Source organism: Podarcis pityusensis (assembly GCF_964106645.2).
Source record: "Podarcis pityusensis genome assembly, chromosome: 2".
Taxonomy (NCBI): domain Eukaryota; kingdom Metazoa; phylum Chordata; class Lepidosauria; order Squamata; family Lacertidae; genus Podarcis; species Podarcis pityusensis.
The window spans coordinates 53,406,657-53,412,846 of NC_138029.1; positions in this window are offsets into that span (position 1 = coordinate 53,406,657).

Here is a 6,190-nt window from a genome sequence, read left to right on the forward strand (position 1 = left end):
TCCAGGTCTGAAGTCTTCCACTTTTGCACAATGGCCAGCTGTGCTGCAGTGATCAAGTACACCTGCAGGCCTTTAGATTTAACGCTTACACTATTACATTCAAACAGGAGCAGTTGAGGAGTACAGTCCACTCAACATGTCAAAATTGTTGACATTTCCCTTGTCACTTTAGACCTGTGTCCCCTTACTCTCACAATTTAGCCAGCAGTTCTGGAATCTTCCTGCAACCATGTGAGACAGCTGTACTGTGATTCTGAACTACTAATGTATAGTTTTTCCAGAGGTATGCTGAAGTTGACTTCTGTGGCATGGAATCCCAGATTTCACCCCACTTATGTTCACCTAAAACGATCCCCCACTGCATTCAAAAACATCCAGTGTCCCTGCAAAACATTGATTATCTTGCTGTATACATTGCACACCATATCCCCATGGTTGCATTCAAAATTTAGGATTAATTGTTCCCAAACTGTCAAAGGATGAGCGGTCTGATGCTAAGGGTTGTTAAAGCACATTACATGAAACAATTGCTGCTCTTGCAACCATGCTCCAATTCTGGCAATACCCTTAGCTTTTATGACAGTTTACATATAAACATTTCATAAATATTTGTGCATATTAACACAGAGACCAAACCGTTCCATTAACCAGAGCATCTTTGAAATTTATAAATTATAATTGCTATTATACAGTGGAATGTAAACTATGATTGGGAGCTCCCCAGAGAGAAGTAGTAGTAGTAGTAGTAGTAGTAGTAGTAGTAGTTGTCGTTGTTATTTTACAAAAGACATTTTACAGAAGACATTTTCACACTCTTGATGAAGGCCAGCTAGTTGCTTATCACTGTCAAACCACTGGTAATGATAATCCATACACTGAAAATCCTGGTGCATCTTAATTACATATTTTATTTTTTTTGGTAGTTTTGGCTTCTACATTATGTATCATTTATTTCCCATGTTCTATTAGATGTGTACATTGTTTAATGTTTACCGTACATTTATGTAGATAAGGTTCTGATATGGTTTACCTTGCCTCATTGATGGTTGTGCATCAAGTTCAACTAATACAATTTATATCTTGTTGATTGCTTTCTGAGCATGTGCCTCTTTTGCCTGTTGCACACATAATATCATAGATCATTCCAAAATCATAATCACAGTATTTTGGCTACTCAGGGCCATTAAAATACATGTAGTACTGCTCATTAGCAATATATGGTTACTGGGCATTATATTTCTGCATTTATAGTATAGTGTGTAGTATAATAACATAAACCGTGGGGTTTAATCCAGAGAAAATTAGGTGTGCTTAAGTCTCATTGAAATAACTGGAATTAAACTGCATAGTTAAAATGCTTTCGTGCCGTTGATTTCAACAGAATTTCAGCATGGCTAACTTTCATTAGATTGCAGCCACAGTCTTTGCCTTGAGGCACAAATGATCTAATTTCCAGAAATGACACAATAAATAAAGGCATGCTTCATGCATTGGAGATGCAGGGAGACCTAGAAAAAAGTCGAGAGCAGCCTGATCACAACAGCAACCTTTCTATGTAAGAAACATTCAAATGAAGTTGCTTCTTGGCTGTTGCTGGCAACATTGAACGATCTTATTGCAATGCAATCCACCTGGCTGTGCTGTTGGCTTGGAAGCCTCAACTTGCTTGCTTCTCTGGCAAACAAGAAGTGACTAATGCTTTTGCAATCTCCTGTGATTCAGCACATTCACAACATCCTGGCAATTACTGTGACACCCCCCCCTGCTTTAAGTAGCAAAAATGGAAGTTGTGAATTGAGAGGGGATGAACAGATTATGGCCATATTCTCCTGCTGATCATAACAGTAGAAGTTGAGGACACTGAGCAAGAAGTATAGGCAGGTGTTCCCTAAATCTGTGCTGCCTATCCCACCCCCACCCCCAGAAAGAGCAGCACATCATAGCAGATCTCCCCACACCACATTGCTCATATCAAGGAAGGCGCCTTAGCAGTAGTTGCTTGCTTAACTGTATGTTTATGTTTGACAAACAATCAATTACAGCTAAGCTGCAATTCAACATTTCCCCTGACATTCACTATGTATGAGTAAAAGAAAAGCCGTGCTGGATCAGACCAAAGGTTCATCCGTGCAGGACTGAGGATTTGGAGAGGTCCAGACTATGGTGAGCCCGGAAAAATTAATAATTACAATTTGGATTACAATTTGGTCTTTTTTATTTTTGTTTTTAATTAGATTATGATGTGGACATGTTGATTGGCTGTCTTCATTGGAAAGTCAATAAAAATGACTTTAAAACAACAAAGGTTCATCCGTGCAGGGTCCTGTTTCCCACAGTGACCAAGCAGATGCCACTGAGATGCCTGCAAGCAGGGCACAAAGTCTCCAGCCATTGGTTCTGGTCGCTCTCCAGCAAATCGTATTCACATACAAGCTGCCTCTAAATCTGAAGGTTTCATGCAGCCATCATGACATGAGGTTCAATCCACTGGATAGATTCCAATCCTTATTTTATTTTGTTTGAAGGGTGGCAACATGGGAGGGGGGACATTTGGGGCACTTTTTCAGAGAGGTTTGGAATTCAAGGGATGGGCATGATATTTGCTACAGAAAAGTACCTTAGGAACAGTATTATGTGATGGTGAAGATGTTTCACTTTGTTGAGATAGATTTCAGCAGGGAAGTGGCAGCCCCCTTATGAATGATACAACACCAACGGTGGGGAACCTGTGCCCAGCCAGATGTAGTTGGTCTTCAACTCCCATCAGTTCCAACCAGCTTGGCTGACAGTCAGCAATGATGGAAACTGCATTTCAACAATATCTGGAGCACCACAGATTTCCCATCCTTGTGCTAAGTCATCACATAGCATCAAAACTTGGGTTTGGGAAGGGAAGGGAATGGCTGCCTCATTTAGGAAAAATTCACACAAATGCTGGTGAATTTTCATGAGGACTTTAAAAAAATGCAAACTGATGAGGAAATCTGAAGAATAGGAATTAAACACTGCCCTATCCACAAATGAATCATCACAGTCCTGAATCAATTGATTAGACCAAGTATTTCCTGATTTTGGGGGTTGTGGTAGTGAGACAGCTCCACTGAATCCAAATCAATGCAATTGAAGCCTATGGGCATTTTACCCTTATTTCCTTTCTTCACCTATTCATTTTTAAGCTGTGTAGGCCGTCACACCTCATGACCTCACATTCAGGTTTTTCACAATGTGCCCATGTGATACACCCATGCTGGTGAGCTCTGTTCACACAATCCTTTCTGACATAACAAAATGTACTGTGCCCACAATGTGTGTTGAATTAGCAATGAGTCATTCACCTGGCCATGTCATCACGAGGAGAGCTTGTGAATCGCCACCCCACAGTGAGAATGCTGAAAGTGCTTCAGAGTGAGGGCATGCTGACCCACAATCTACATTTGCATCAGACCTGGCTCCTGCTGAGTTTGCAAGATTTACTGTAGCACAAAGGAGCAAGGAGTAGGTGTTCAAAACAAGGTAAAGCACTTTACATTTAAAAACAAACACACCTTTCTGAAAAGGACTGGACTCCATGGTTTGGTTGAACACCTTTCTGAAAAGTGATGCTGCTGTTTAAGCTTAAAGATAATAATTGTTGGGGGAGATTAAAAAAAATTGTTTGCATTGCACTATGAGTGGGGGTTGTTGATGTTTTCTTACTAAGTCTATTTTATACTTCAGCAGAGCAGCTTGTACAATTCTGAAGACTGAAAAAAAATGCTGTGGACCATACAAATGAATTCTGAATTGAACTGAAATGGAATTAGTTCCTTTGGGTGGCAGAAATCTGGAACTGGAACCAATTCCAATTTTGGAGGGTGTGAACCGGAACGAATTACTTTTTTAAAAAATAACTTTCCAAGCACTACTTAGGACACATGTGTATGTACATCAACTGATATTTCATAATGGCTCACAACCAAACCAAGGAGTCCAGTCCTTGAAAGTCACAGCTAGATTGGGAGCAAGTACCAGCTGACAAGGACTCATATGACCAGCTTGTCCTCATGGCTGTGAGCCTCGAAATGGTACAAAAATACTGTGAAATGAACCAACGTAAAAGAAGCTCGCAGTCTGTTCTTATAATGTGCAAAGCAGGGATGGGGGATCTGTGGCTCTCCATATTGCTTTGGACTCCCAACACCCATTGGCCTCAGCCAGCATAGCCAATGGTCAGAGATTATGGGAGCTGTAGTGTGACGTTTGGAGGGCCACAGGATCCCCATCCCTGGTATGCATAGGGAGCCACCATGGGAGAAATTTAAGACAAGCACATGGGCGTATGATTGTGTCAGTCCTCTCAGCCAAACTCAGAACATTTTAATACATGAAGCTTAAATCACTTCTGAGCATCTTCAGAATGTGGACGCCTAATTCACATTACTGAGGAAAAGTGGATATTTGTATGCTAATAGGCACCCTGGCCAATGGTTGCAAACCACTTGAGGCAACAGCAACTTTAAGCATCTATGGATTCTGAAATCCTTTTGCAGATCTTCAATATTCAAGACTCTGAGGTTATCGCCAACAATGTGAAAAGTGCCACAGGAACGTTAATGACTCTGTTGGGCCAGGAGCCCTGTTTTACATCTCATTTGGAAAATTGCATTCTAAAATTCCAAGGGATAAACAAATATATGTGGTAAAAGTAAATGAGATGTTTACATCCCTCCCCCTTGGTTTTTATGGTTTCTAGATCATTGTGGTTACACAGCTGAGAATTTATTTATCCATGTGATTTGTTACCTTGAAAATGTTTAATCTCAAACTTCATACTTGCTGTTAAAAAAAGTCAGGGGGAGAGAATACTTTTTTCCCACGACGAGTATGAAGTTAGCAACCATAATATGAGGGGGGAGGGAACTCAAGGGGGCCAAAGGGGTTCTTGCTAAGAATCTTGTAGCACTTTATGACAGCTATGACTAGAACATTGAAGTAGGGCTTAGGGGAGTCTGGTGGGCTGACTCTACACATATGATTTTAGTAGCTATGCAATAACTGCTTCCATCCCCCAGCAGGCTACAGAGCAGCTATGAGAAATCACGGGATCACTGTGGGCAACACAGTCTCCACACAGAAGGAAAAACAAGAAATATGATACCCTGTTTCCGCTCTTGGAAAAGTTTGGAGGACGACTCCTTTTTCCATTTGGTTGTCTGCAGACATACGCCCATCCCCTTTCTGGAATCAGAGGAATGTGCCTTAAACCAGTCCAGGCTATTTGTCTATCTAGTATTGTCTGTTTGACTGGTCTTGGCTCTTTGGGATCCCAGGAAGACATCTCTTATAACATTTGCTACCTGATCCTGTTAACTGAAGATGTCAGGGATTGAACTTGAGAGCTCCTACATACAAATGTGTGCTCTACCATTGAACCTCCCCTTTTCTGGGGACTCCATGCCTTGGAGGATACCTTGCAGGAAGTCATCACTGTGGGCTTCCACAGCTTCTGGAGGGATCATTAATGTTATATGCCACATATTGGTAGACATCTCCTGCATCAAAAAGGCTTAGGAACATAACCAGACCATTGGTCCACCTAACTCAAAACTGTTTGCCATGACTGGCAGCAATTCATCAGGATTTCAGACTGGGGAAATTCCTAGCCAGACTTCCAGAGATGATGGAGACTGAGCCTGGGACCTTCTGTAGCAAAGCAAATGCTCTACCATTGACCTATAGACTTGCCCCCAAAGGACAAGATGACAGGATGAAATAGTAGAATACTGCATGTGTGATGTAGCCTATAATGTCAGAGAAGCCTTTCAAACATTAAGTTAAGTCTGGTGTTTCAGTAAGTCTGGGGTTTAGTCTGGTTTTATTCCTCTATGGTTGGAGTCCCAAATCTCCTACTAATATTGCTTTAAGTGGAATTAAATGGCATCCTTAATTAGAACTAAGGGCAGAAGAAGAGATTAGCATTTCCAATTATGTATTTTCCTCAGATGACAAATGTGGAGGTAAGAAAAGCATTTGCAAGAAAGAATCAATGGGTGGAAGATAAATGATGAAGCTATTGATTCTCTGCAAATATTACCCTCTCAGTCATTTTTACTGGAAGTAAGCAAAGCTGAGTGGGAAATACGGAGCAACCAAAATTCTCCCCTTTAGCTTCAGGTTCCTATTCCATCTGCAGTGCTGTGTCACTGAGGGA